This window comes from Manacus vitellinus, unplaced genomic scaffold (genome assembly GCF_001715985.3).
Source record: "Manacus vitellinus isolate BGI_N305 unplaced genomic scaffold, ASM171598v3 scaffold_3_pilon, whole genome shotgun sequence".
NCBI classification, from domain to species: domain Eukaryota; kingdom Metazoa; phylum Chordata; class Aves; order Passeriformes; family Pipridae; genus Manacus; species Manacus vitellinus.
Window position 1 is genome coordinate 12866634 of NW_021940535.1, and position 15035 is coordinate 12881668.

Consider the following 15035-nt stretch of genomic DNA (forward strand, 5'->3'; position numbering starts at 1 on the left):
CCACTGACATTAACTTTATTAAAGGAGGGGTATTTCCATGAGCCCCGAGAAGGCTTGGTCAAGTGCCAGCTGGAGATGCACTCTGTGTAAGCATCTACTTGTAACAACAGAAAATAGCAGGCAGTTGGGAACTCCTGAAAGAATATATAGGCATCGAGCATGCACACTAATTGGATGTTGCATATCCCAGCCACACATATCAATTATACAGCTATCAAAAAACTAGCACAGCAGCAGAAGCAATGTGAGCAGCTAGTTACTGCTTTTCACTCTTTTTTAATTTGGCTCCTCTATTATTTTGCTGCAGCTATATAATCAACCTGTATTCCGAAGAGGGAAGTGGTGCCCCTGGATTGTCACCATAAGAATACCAAACCTTCTTGAGCCACCTCCTCAGCAGAGAATGATTTTTCCACGTAAATGGATGCAGAAGTGAAATAAAGGATAAGCATTCTCAGAAAATTTTGACTAATAGGAGCCAGCATTTAATTAAACCCTACTTTAAATAACAGTAGCATTTACATTCTATTCATAGACATTTCTTGCATCTAAATATCAAACTGTCACTTCACAATGGCACTGGCTGTAAAGTCAGCTCCTAAACACTTTAGACAATGCACACTTGAAACATGACCTTGAATACAGATCAGTATGTCAGTAGATCTCATCCAGCCTTGCCTAAAAGAACTTAGAAATAGCAGTTTGCTATATGCCTGGATATTCAGAATCCTATTGTAGAAATCTGCAGAGATCTGTTATTTTTTAGGATCAGATATTTTAGTTATTTACATTTGGTTCTACAGAAGTCTGAAGTGTTTAAAACAGTTCCACACATTACCGCCTTCTTGAGCAAAATGGAAAGTTAAAACTCTAAATAGAGGATCTGAAATATAAAGCTCTACTATTGTAACAGAAGCAGAAAATACCAACACATTCATCTCCCCTTGCTGGAGAGCAGTTCAATTATCATCATGTCCCCGAGCAGATTTTGCACTGAATCACTGTGACATCTGCTAGGGAAATGAACACAAGTCTATATCTGCATGCAGCAAATACATTGGCAAGGTTGCAATGAGGGGAAGGGAAATAAGTGTCACTTTTCACACAAACTAGAAAATGACAGCTTGTCACATCCATGAGTAAATACTAGCAGAAGTGAGAGAAGGCAAGATGCTTCTTCACCTTTTCCCTCCACAATAGCATTACAAAGATACAGATTAAGGACAAAACTGTGGCTTGTTATTCCCTGCCTACAGTAACAGCATCTGGACACCTATCACCCTCTGGGAACACTAATAATAATAGATCATACATACCATCCACACTGGTTAGTAGAGCTGAGTTCAACGGAGCTGTGCCTCTTTCCTAGCTGAAGAGCCAGTTCAACATGCCAGACCTGAAGAAACAGAAGCCAGAGGAGCCCTAAAGGGTGAAGGTGCAGAGTAACCTCCTTCAGATCACTTATGGAGAAGAAGGCTTGCCCATAGCCTTGGCAGCAGCAGAGACAATTTTATGACACAGAGGTAAGGGGGTTAGTCATGACTTGCCTGCATGAAAAAGCCATTATGTAATATAGTACAACCATCTTTGTATAGACAAAGAAACCCAGAAGAAGGGTAAAGTTAGCTCAGATTCCCCCATGTTTCCCCAAGGACAGAAGTATGCCCATGGACAACTGCTGCCAAGCCACCCACACGTTAAAGCTTGCTTGTCCCTCTGAGTCCACAGGCACCTTACCCATCCTCTTTCAGTCCAGCATCACCAGATGCATCTCATGGCAAGGCACAAAGTTGACTCCCAAGTGCAGGATGGAGGAAGAACCACGGGTATGAAGCTACTGATAGAAAATCACCTTCTAGCAAGAGGTCCCTCGGCTCCAAAACCTACCCCAGTTGCACCATAACACTGTGACCTCTCCTCCATCCCAGTCACACACAAGGCTGGGCACAAAGGCAGCACAGCAGAGCACACCTGAGACTCAAATACCTAAGTCTCATCATGCAGGATGTGCAAGATAGATCTGACCTTACACCCATAGAGGATACAGCAACAGCTCTTTTTAAGCTAATGACACCTTTTACACAGGGTTTCAGTAACTGCAGCTGTTTTGGGAGGAAACAGGTTCTCTACCAAAAAGACATAAATGGGTACAAAAACTGCACATCACACCTTCACCTGCAAGAAATGCATTGCATTAACATTTAAGAGTATCTCACTGCTGGAACAGAGCACAGCACAGCACCCTTTCATCAGTTATGGCTTGTTTTCAGGTGCACCTTCCCCACACCCAGAAGCCTGTGTTCAGATATCTGTGTTCAGATACTCTCGTGATTCATATGGTAAGATTAAGATGACTGTAAAAAGGGTATTATTACAGTTCCTTTTTAAAGAGATGTACAACCTTCCACCCACTCTTCCTTGTGCTTTTGCAGTGAGAATTTCTTCCTAATTGGTATCCAAGTGTGCAGAGTCAGATCAATTTCTCTTCAAAAAGAGTGCGGCTTTTTATCCACATGAAAACAGATACTACAGACTTCACTTACGGGCTCTGATTTTAAAAATTACTATAATCAGGCTTTGATAGAACCACTGTGATAACAGATGTGTGGTTAATGTGTTTCCTAATTTTATGATAATTTGACTACAGACAAAGTAAATAAACGGCTTAAAATAAGAAAAACTTCAGGAACTTCAACACTGCTGATGAATGCCAAATTCAGAGCTCAGAAGTCTCCTCTGAAATGTTATTAGTTCATATCCTCCTACTTCTCCACAATCCTAATCTTTAAAACTTAAGATAAAGAAAACTTTGAAATTTGGACTCCTGATCTGAATTTGCTTTCTCATGCAAGAGATAAACTTTAAGCTTTCAGGAGTTACATATTTACAGGCTTGTTTCACAACAAAGAACATTGATTCTTCTAGGTAGTAGAAAAATAGAAATGCTTTCTCTAGAAAGCTGTATTCTGTAGTTCACAATGAGGAACTTTTTGAAAAATAAGTAGAAAAGGAACAGTAGAGGGGTTTTTTTAAAGATACGTAAAGAAAGGTTATTGTTAGAACTGCCAGAATTCTTTACATTGGTATAATTCAGTAAGAACACTGACATACTTTTCTACTAAATCATGGTTTTCAGACAGGAACTTTAAATGGTATTTTCACAAATCCACATGGTCTAACTGAAGGATTGTTGGCTAGAGCCATCCCACTGCCTGTTTCAAAATAGAGGTGGAGAACAAGTGTATGATCTGCCAGATACCTCCTCCTGTGCTTGCCACAGCCTGACCAAGAGCCAGGCTGCTGCTGCCACCCCTGCCTCAAGCATTGCAATGGAAGATTGCAGTATGAGCAGGCACAGAGACAGAAAAATAAATGCAAGAAAGAAATAAAACTTCAGTTTTAAAACTACCCTTCCTTCCAAAAGATGCATTAAAACGTTCTCATAGCTGTTTTACACATAGCAATAAAAAATCATCAAGAAGTTCGAAAGGCACTGGTTGCTTTTATCTGCCACACAGTTTGCTTTCCAGTCTGCAGTTCTCTGTGATTTCTCAGATGAGCAGATCTCTCTTCTAGGTGTTTCTAGCACACCTGCTGAGTTAGATTCCTATCCTGCAAATACTAACAGCCATTATATGCACACATTCTTGTCTGCAGTATCCAAAACATATTTTATGTGCATTATATTTAGGACATGTTTAAAAATTACTGAGAAGAGACACACATGAAACACAGCAGAGTTTTGTAAAGTCTTTCTGTGACAATACAAAAAGTCCAGCAGTTTTTAAATCAAGAAATCCTAAGTAGGTTTCCCTCATCAACTCCAGGTGATCTGGTACATTTCCCACCTCTTCTACAAGAACTGCAGGTGTGGGAAGGGAATTCTGCTGATTCTGAAATCCTCCTTCTTCCCCTCAAAATGGCTTAAAATAGATTTTCAGTAGATTCTTGGTTTGGGGGGGTCTTACTATCTTACTTATGCCATTGTTTCAAGCTCTGTAATTCAGAGGATTGGGAACTGATGTATTTCTGGTAATGAAAACTGAGCGTAATACAACAGCCCAAACCAGGACTGAAAGGAAAAAAAAGAAAAACAATAAAAGTGGGCTGCATATTGGGAAGACAGCATAGAGGAAGGAGTTGAGGTTGCACACAAAGCCTTATTTCCACACTCCTTGCTTACTTTTTCTTCTAAATGCAAAATTGAGATTTTTGCCTTTCCTGTACTGCATGTGTTCCCTACTTTGAGGCCACCTGAACAACTTTTTTTTTTGTAGGGACTTGAGGAACTCAGAGCAAGACAATGAAAGCTTTCTTGAGAGCTAAAGCCAACTCTTGCCAAGTGAGCAATCCTCACTATTTATACTAAGAGTTTGAGCCTCATGCTACTGTATGGTATGTTATGCTAAGAGCCTTGAGCCAGCTAGGGATGCTTGGGAAACACAAGAAGAGGGGAGTCACCTGAAGTTCTCAGCCCAGCCTGACACACAGGCTACACTCTGCCTGAGAGCACAGAGAACCACAGAGCTGAAAGCAAGTAAACACAGACAAGAAACTCCAGCCTCAAGGAAAACCAGAGCCCACCTCCCTCTGGTCCTTTTTTCATGTTCTAAACAGACTGCAAGAGTGGTCAAAATACCTCCAGAGCTGCTTAACCCAGCATTTTCTTCCTTGTCCATGCCCTTGCAGGGCAGCAACCATTTAGGCCTAGCCAGTCTCAGTGTACAAGCTTAGTGATACACATATGTTAGTGAGCCTGTCCATCACTTTCTGCAGTTTAATCCTCCCCTACCTCAAGAAACAGGAGCTGCTTTTTAAGTTTCTCCAGACAGATTTTGTCTGTGTAAGACACTACCATGCATATGCTAGCCAGTTTTTAGTTAGTCAGGCAAGAATTACCTGGCCAGTGTAAATTCCACTGGCAAACAAAGCAAACTGCTTGGAGCACAGCTAGCAGTAGCACTCAGGTTGTTTTGCACCACTGTTGACTTTTGTCTGTGTTCATGTTATAGTGAGGATCCTCTACCACAAGAACTCTCTAGGTAATGATTTTCTCTACCCATGCTTCTCTGGTAATTACAAGATCCCAGAACCTTTGGGTTTTGGAACCAAACCAGAAGCCCACCAGCTTCTGTGTGTTTTCTCATACATGCCCAAGACAGGAATTCAAACATGATTCTCCTCTCCACAAATCTCTTATTTCTCCTCTTCAGCTGAGCTGCTCTTTCTCTCACCCCTATTTTCTGAAGGAAACATGATCCAAAATCGGGAAATAGCCACTAGGACTGGCTCTACAGAGAACAGGTGCTTTCTTTGCATAAATATCTGCAAGCAGCACTTGGCTGAAAGACATTAGAACAACACTGACTTACAATGAATGAGGTTTCCTCTCTTTCTGTGCAGCATCACAATCCAGGCTGCATTATATGTGGCTCACAGACCAATTAAGGCAATTTAGGAACCTTTTTAGCCTAAGAACTTGCTGAGATGGGAACAAATGGCTGAAGGGAAGAGGCTAGATGACATACTCTGCTAAGCTATATGTGAAGAGTGATGTGAAACTGTTTGAACTCACTAGTCATCATAACAAGGAGACAGAGAAGGCTATTACTGCTCATAAAAGAAAAAATAATCTGAACTGTATACATTGTTGTTAGTGCTCAATAGAAAAAGGAGAAATTTAAATATACATATAAAAAAGAGAGATGTTGAATAAGAGTATAACAAGGAGCAATTAACTCCATGTTGCGTGTAGAGCAATTTCCTCCACCACATCCTCTTCACAAACGAGGCACATCAGGAACCAAGACCAATGGAGGCAGCAGTGCTTTTTCCAGAGCACTTACCAGTAGAACTTATCTTCTATATATGATAAAGAAGAATGGGGGTGAGTAAATTCTGGTAGTTTCAGCCCAAATTTGAGTTCTGTTGTTTTAAGTACCACATAAACATAAAAGAAGCCAAACCTGGCCCCAAATATTTGCAGTATAAAGGCAATAAAAGTAGAGAAGGAAGGAAATGTTTATCACAAAGAGATGGCACGTGTTATTACGTGGTAGCTGGTATCACTGAAGGGAAAAAGAAGCCAGGAAAGTCAATTTACTTAAGGGAAGGATAATTATAAAGAAGAGCATTATGGAAAATGGGGAGAAGGGCTGGATAGGAGGTGGCTTGCTTATGGGCTCAATTTCCTGCTTCAGAAGTCACCCTGAGCCAAGCAGGCACAGAGGTCTGCCTTGTGCAGTCTGCAGGCTGCAACCACACACCCCTGTGCACGTGGGACACCGCAGAGGACCCTCACAGAAAGTGCAGCACTGCTTCCCTTCCCAACCATGCACAGTCAGTACTCCTCAGCATCCACACACTGCACAGGCCTGATCACTCAGAGCTTCTAGCAGTTAGTAAAACATCTATCTCACAAATGTCTCTGAGAAAAGCAATCCTTCGAGTGCAAAGAAATCAACAATGGCTTCTTATGGCTATCCAGGATAAGTATATTCCATAATACAGCCACATGGGAGTACCCACAGAGACCTTTCTGGCTCTCCCCCTGCCTGCACAGCTATTCTCCTTCTTAATGAAAACCAGGACTTCAAGAGAGAGGATGGGAAATGATGCACAAACAAGTCTTATCCCAACATTCACTCATTCCAGGACCAGAGTGCAGGTCCAAGTTCCACAGTTTATCTGAGAAAGTAGTGCCATAGGAATGCAGGTTTAAATATACAAATGCACACTTTTTAGGCTTTCAGAACTTTGCTGGTGCACCATGCTTAAATGTTTGACATCTTCAAGCATTTTTCTTCTAGGCCATGGGGAATGCTCCTTTCTCAATTAAATTTCTTTGGGTTCATATATGAAGCGGATGATTCTGGGTTTTTGCCCTATCACAATAGTGAGCAAGTGAACAAATGGGTATCCATTCTGTTAGCTCCCCTATTGATTTTGTGATTCATAGTGTAATCAATTTGCTTGTCTCTCTCCAGACTTTTGCCTCAGGGCAAGGAGAGCTACACTAATGGTATGGGACAGTTGGACTGTCTCTGTTTGGTGCTGTTTGGTACAAATACTGCTGATCTATGAACACACACTCTCAAATGACTTTTTTTTTTTTTTTTTGCCTCCTGCCTCTCAAATGGGCATATTCATCTGAGGAGGTCAGCAACTAGCTAGGTCCCAGTTTCCCATAACAATTATTATCCTCCCACCTCCTGTCCCCAGCAAACTAATAGTGCCCACTCACAACTTACCAAGACAGTCAACTCACATCTCTTACCATCATCACTTAGGCTTTATCTGTTTCTCTTCAGTCATATCAGCACTGTTTCTATGTTGATATTCCCATATTTGAGGTTCATATCAGTTTGTGACACACTGGCTAACTCATTGCTAACACAACTATTTGGTTTAGGGGAGATTTGCTTCAGTTGCAGCAGCACTATCGTCTTTTCCTTCCTTCCTGAAGCTCACTGTCTACCACTCCAACCTATACTCACTGCATTCCACTAGCAAACAATACAACCCATGGGTGTTCTTGCATCCTTCTTTCAAATGCTGCATTGTCTTGGCTAACAATGTTTGCCAGAGCCTCTGCATCAACACACTCTGAGCTCTGGCATTCCTTTCTGCATTACTTGTAGCCAGTAGATTTCATTTCTAGTACCTCCACGGTATTGGACAATTGTTCGACCTTCTTAAATTTTATAAGACCGCCTGGGTGTTTTCCTCTGCTTTGCAAATTACAGTTGTTTAATATAATTAGTTTTGTGTTATCTAGTAACCATTTTCTTTGATAGCTTTGTTTCAGATCCCACTCAGTGTATAGAAATGCAACAGAGGCTATGTTAACTCCCTTGATGGAAAAAGCTGGTGCTTCAGTTTGCATTTTCAATTTGTGTTCCCATATTAAAAACAAAACAAAAAAACCACACTCTCCCCTCTTATCTTAATTTGGTCCCACCTTGAAAGTCTGAGGCATATCAACTGATTCAAAATGGGAGGAGAAAAAAACATGTCTCGTGACTGTCTTCATCTTCTGCTGGTACTCACTGTCTGCATAAAAGGCTTTTTCAGTTGGCCTCTGCTTTTCCAGAGCAACGTCAGCTGTGGTGCCGTTTTTAGCCGTGACATTTTCCCCACTCAGAGTATTTTCTTATTCCATTATACTCCATGCACCATCTGCTGTACAATAGTCATACACTGCCAAGAAGCCTGGTCACAGTCAGCTTTATTCAGTGGATGAGCCCTAATTGCTTGGCCTGGCACAACATGAGCCACCACATAGCACGGCATCCAATTCCAACTGCTCGTGCCGTGGTTTCTCAGGGGTACAACACTCCAGCTCAGTCTCAGAGGCAGCTGTGACCACCGATTAGTTCCAACACAGAACAGTCATGCTCCCATTCAACTTCTCTGAAGACAGGAGGGAGCAACCATTCTGTAGGCCTACAGATGCCCTTTGTTCCCAGTTTCATGCTGAGAACGTGGCAGAAAGGAAGAGACTGTAGGACTGGGAGCTGAGCAAAGCACTGCACATCCTGGATACAAATTATCTGAGTGATTCTACTATCTTGGCTGTTGCTAAAGAATGCTGGAGGGGTAGTGAGCAGGAAGGCTGGGGTTATGGTGTTTTCTCTAGCTTTGTATTGGATGCAGTCTCAATAAGTATGTGCGAGGATCATCTAACCTGTTGAAAAAAGGCAGATGCCAGTTTTAGTACCCCTCTTACAGGCTGTACAGCTGTTGGCTCTGAACACCTTGATGCCAGCATTGTAGAATGCAAGCATCCAGTCTCACCCTTCTCCCTAATGAATGGGCCAAAGCTCCTCAGAGCCATAGGCAGTGACACACACAAACCTGCCAACAGAAACACTACAGTCCAGAGTACCACCCTGAACCCCTGCTCCACCTCTGGAGGCAACTTGCCAGTCCCACAGCTCTGTGCCACCCCAGCAGCCTGTGTTAACCAAACAGGGAAGACTTCTTGTCCTGCCTAACCACACCAGTACACTTTCAGCTGATGCTGTCTCTGGGTCTGCCGAGCTCTCAGCCTGTACAGACAAATGAATGTTGATATGACAATGACACATTTTCTTCTTGATCACTTGCTATTTAGAGAGGAAGTAGTAGGCCAGACACTACTTTTACATGGTGGAATTTGGAATAAGTTTGGTGGAATGGGAAGGAAGAATAATATAATGTACTACGAGGCCAGTACCACAATATTAAAACTCACTGGTATTTTTTTGTATTATTATACAACCTTATTGTAGGTCCTCTTTTCTTAAATGTCTCGAGGCCCAAAACTGCAGGATGCTACGGTCCCTCCATAAAAGTCAGTAGAAACTTATGGCACAACTCAGCATTTTGTAGAATCAGGCCCCTGATAACAAATAAGGTGGCTCTGGGCAAGAAAGCCTACAAGAAGATTTAGTAGATAGACATACCCCTTGGAGACAGGCTAGGAAAGAACTGTGCCTGAAGGGCTGCCCATGGAAAGAAAGTCCTTTGTGACACTTCTGAGTTGAACACACCCACTAGTCCCACTCACCAGTGTCTTGGGAAGTAGGAAAAAGCAGCTCTCAGTCTGTTCCATTTCTGCCTATCATCCAGTTGCTGGGAAGGAAGGACTTGCACACAGCCTCTGCACTTTGCTTGGTTACAGATTTCATTCATAGAAGCCTTTCCATGAAGTCACTTATTCTGGAGTTGGCAGGTCCCACTCAAGCAAAAGGAAAGGATGAGCCAGTCCTAAATAAAGAGAAGGGAAAGTGTAAGAACAGCAAGGAGAGGAGCTATGTTCTTACAAATCAGTTTCTGCACTGGCAGCTACTTACCATTTACACTAATTCAAATATTTAATATCTGAAAGAATTACTGTTGCATAAAATGCAGCTGAGGCAATTTTACACATAGCTTATTAGCAGTAATGGATTATACTGAACACACCACAGTGTGTTACATAGATATAAAGCCAGCAAGATTAAAATGTAACTTTATTCTATTCTCCCTCTTTCCCTTGAAATGAGAAGGGCTTGCTGGAGACAAAATGGGGATTACCAAAGCAGAAAAAACTGTAAAATGGCAATGTAAACTACAGCTGACTTCACACAGTAACTAATGAGAGAGACGCAGCCTCTCTGGTCATGTGCATCTTATGCATCTCTGCTTGAATGGCTGTTCAACTGGAGAGCAGCTCATCTATAAAACAACAAATGAAGTAGGAAGAAAATGGGAGCAGGTAATATAAACAGAAATTTGTCTAATATTTTTGAGGAGCTAAAGAAATATTGTATTAAGGCACCACATTTTGAAATCTGTATAAGTCACTGCAGTTTCTAAGGTAACAATTTAGTGATACTCAAATTAAACAAACAGCAAGTGGTCAATGCAACAAATTGTTGCCTCATGGGTAAAGACAATTAGAATCTCAGCCACCATCAACAGAAATATTATTTCACCTTACACTCCTCACGTTGTGCCAAGAACATTCCCTCTAACTAACAATTAACTCTGAGGTACAATTATATTTTATTTAAAAACAAACGGATTTTCTTTCTTTGATATCCAAGACCTATTAAAGTAGGCAAAAAGATGCCTTTGATGCATATAAGAAAAGACTCTAGTTGTCTTGTCTATAGTTAATCATTACCAGCTCTTCCTACCACCCTGTTAAAGATTTAGCTAATTCAGTGCTGGGATTAAAAAGGAATATAGCACTGCTTAGTGGCTAGTGCCATCTTGTGAACAAAATCCCAAACACCCTTCCCTCACCCTTTTAGCCAAACTGTACCTATGCAGCAGAGTACAGAAAAAAGAAATCCAACTTTTGTACTAAAAGTAACTTCATGATAAGAGCTCCATATTTAGGAATAAAATATGAGACTAAGCCTCCAACCAGGCCAGACAAGAGCTTGATGAAGTAGAGACAGTCTATAAAGAAGATATATACTTTACAGTACAGCTGATGGGAGGAGAAGCTATTCCTTCTCACTGCATTGCAAACAATACCCAATGTTACTCTCACTCAAGAAATGCACATCATGTCAGCTGCAGACTTTGCTAACCAACACTGACAGACCAAGCTTCCTTCCTTTTTTTGGTCAGCTTCTTTTTAAAACCTCTCTTTCATCTGCACCATCAAACAGCAGAAGACTGTTGCACTAAAACTATTGAATATAAAGGAGTTTATGCTATATATCCATCAGGCTGCCAAACACAGGGGTCACCGACTCTCCAACCTCCCTATGGACCTCACAAGAGTTGGATTTGCAGTGTTCTGACCAGGAGCAGACATGAAAAACAGGAGAGATCAGGAGAGAGCAACACTGACGCTTCTCTAACAATTTTTATTACAGTGTCTGCTACTGGCACTATGCAATTATAACTGAAACTCTTCCACTAAATCCAATACAAAATCCAATACAATACCAAATTATTTTGTATCCCTTATCAAGGCACTTCTATATCTTTTTCTCCTCCCTGCCCACCTCCTCTCCCCCTGACTCACTCCGTCTCATGGATTTTGAGTACCTACTTCATCAGTTTTTATGATCAGATTTGGTTGTATCAGTGGTTCCTTTTTTCAAGGGTCATCAAGAAGAGGGGTGCATTAGATTTCCCATTCTAAAGTGTGAGTCCCTTTGCCATCTTAGATCTGCAACCAGCTCTCAAGGAAGTCAGATGAACTTCTCCCCTTGACTTTGACAGAAGGAGCCTTTTATCATGTCCTTTTCTTATCTGGGAAAGTACTTCCAGTTTTGCTTTTGTACCCAGTCCTTTCCTTTTCAAGAATCCATTGTGGTTAACTCTTCATCTCCTAGACTTTGAAGACTCAGTGGTAATAGTAGCAGGAAAATAAGAAGAATTAGAACTCACACCAAATATTGCTCCTGGTTTCTTATGTACCATTTCTTGTAGGGGGACTTCAGCTTACCAGATGTCTGCTGGAAATACAACACAGCAGAGAGGAAGCAGTCTAGGAGGTTCATGGAGTGTGTGGAAAATAACTTTGTGACATAGCTGGTGAGTGAGCCAACAAGGGAATGCATCCATTGGACCTGTTTGGGAACAGGTAGGTATGTGGTGGTTGGAGGCTGTGTTGGGCACAGTGATCACAAAATGATAGAGTTTTTGATTCTCAGACAAGTAAGGATGGGGATCAGCAGAATGACTACCTGGGATTTCCAAAGGGCAGATTTTGGTCTGTTTAGGAGACTGGTTAATAGAGTCCCTTGGAAGGCAGTCCTGAAGGGCAAAGCAGACCAGGAAGGTTAGACATGCTTGAAGGAAATCCTAAAGCTGCAGGTGCCTCATCCAAGGATGAGGCCTAAGACTTGCTGGAAAAGAGACTGAATGTTCACAAACAGAATCATTTAAGTAGAGGTACACAAAATCACTATTCGTTTGGAAGAATCACGTTCTTTTTCTTGAGCCCTTGCCTTCCCTGATTTCACAGCACCAGTATTTTCTCCCTGCTGCAAACACAATGAACGGTGCATATGAGCCCAGGAGGTGGAAATGAAAAAGGTTCTCTAATGGAACATCTTACCTGACTAATAACTTTTATTTTTGCAAGCAATGCCTCTGTGTGCCTCCCCACAGTGTAGGCTCCCCATCTGCCTTTGTTCTAGTAAATGAACTCACATTACAAACACAGAGAGCAAACATAATCATATCCTGAACCTACTACACCCAAGGGCCAGATGTTTTTGCAGAATGTATAACTAATAAATGTTTGCTCCCAAGCATTTGAAATGGCTCACAATCATTCCTAATAACAAGCATAACCAGTGAAAAATTCTTCATAACTATACTATGGGAGGTAAAAATCCATAAACAAACACTTACCTATTTTCACTAATCGTATCTCGACAATATCTTTCCAATATAAAATTCTGCTTCGCACAGAGTCTTGAATGTATTACTGATATCACACACAATTTGAGGCCACCTTTCTGCCTCCCTGTAACATTAGTCTAATTTTGGAAGCTGCAGGCTTTCATTTCCAAAGTTGCACTTCTCAGATGAACAACACATTTAATTGTACATCATCGCTGGTCTGTGAAACTCGGGAAATGCTTTTTTCCCCAGTAACTTAAACATAATCTTAACTTTTTTCCTTCACATACTGATACTCAGCTCCAATATCTTCTCCAAATATATGTATCTTTCAAATGACTCTTCCATAAAACACTTCCTAATTGGTAATTTGTATCTCTCAATATATTCATTGAGAATGTATAAACCATACAACAGATCAAGCAAAAAAAATGACAATATAAATGACCTTTCAGATTTCATATACCAGTATTCACCCACAAGACCAAGGCTGTATGTTTTACAGTTGACTGCTGATGTTTATAGGTGCTGGAGTTTCAGGTCCCACTTTTATAGCACTTGGTTTCATAGAAATGATGCACAGTCAACCATGGTTGTAGTATTGCACTAACTGCTTAAATATTCGGCCTTTGCAACCCAAGGAACCTTCAGGTACCTGAAAAATGCACAGAAATAGCCTTTTAGCTATCAAATGAACCACATAAAATCTGCTCTGATACCATTGCTTTAAAGTTCAAATGGTTTATTCTCAGTGGTGCATATTTTTAAGGAAAGAAAGATTATCCATGCATACAGTTTAGGCACAATACCTGTGTGGATTTCTGTCCGGTCTTATCCTGTTGTCAAAGACACTGGATGATATCAAACAAATTTGACAGAACAGTAAATGTCAGATGACTCAAAATTTCACACTTCTGTAAATTTGATGAAAATAGCCAATAGACACTCCATAGTCATGTCCTCACTGAGGCACTGCCCATTAACATCATCCCTTAATACTGTCCAATTCCAGTAGGAGACATCAGAGAATACCCACCAAAAAGTGGCATTTAGGATTCCCTAACTGCAGGAAAAGCATTAGCCCAAGTACCTACTTTATTAAACATCAGAGTTTTTAATCACAGTGCACCAAATCACATGAAAATTTTTTTTTAAATGGGGTTTTCTTAGTCCCACTACTTCAATAATTATTTGCATCTATTTTAAATATTGCTCAGATCAGAGTGATGGCATAAAGGAACTTACTACTTATGCTTGCCAGATACAGCAGCTAGCTCAGTTTAAAGGAAACAAAAGGCAGGTCTTCTACAGAAAACTGAGTCAGTCTCAGCAGTCTCCATTGATTAAAGACAACTTAAATCAAAGAATAATCAAAACATTTATTACAATCACCGCATTGTTTGTGCATGGTGAGCATGATTCAGTACATGTATGCTTTTTTCAAGTCATTTGAACACAATTTTTCCTGATTACTACATCTCTCTAAGGACAGATCTTCACAGACTCATAGAATCATAGAATGACTTGGGCTGGTAGGGACCTTAAAGATCATCTAGTTCCAACCCCCCTGCCATGGGTAGAGACACCTTCCACGAGACCAGGTTGCTCAGAGTCCCATCTAACCTGGCCTTGAACACTGCCACAGATAGGGCATCCACACCTTCTTCAGGCAACCTGTTCCAGTGTTTCACCACCCTCACAGTAAAGAATTTCTTCCATACATCTAACCTGAATTCCCCCTTTTCCAGTTTGAACCCGTTAGTCCTCATGCTATCACTAGTTTCTTCAAGGAAGGATACTAGGTACACATATCTTTGGCATGTGCTACTGGTGAGCTTACATGAGCTTGGAGAGGCTGAAGAGTTGGGGGGAGTATATCTACTTTAATCAGCATTACAACAGCCACATGCACCCTACCAGTTACTGTGTCTCACATGATGAGGCAAGGATTGCTTAAAGATGACTCAACTTCTCCAAACTTTATCATAGTTACAAAAAACTTGTAATGATTTATAGTTCACAGAAGCAGAGCCATAGAGACCAAGTTAAGCTTTCTGACCAGTCATCTCAAGATAACATCTGCTTTATAAGAACTATAGCTGAAGGCCTTTCTGGTAGGGGCACTAATACATGCTACTTTATTTTCCATGTCTGACTGGAAATGAGACAGAATGAGGAATAATAAAAAATTAGAA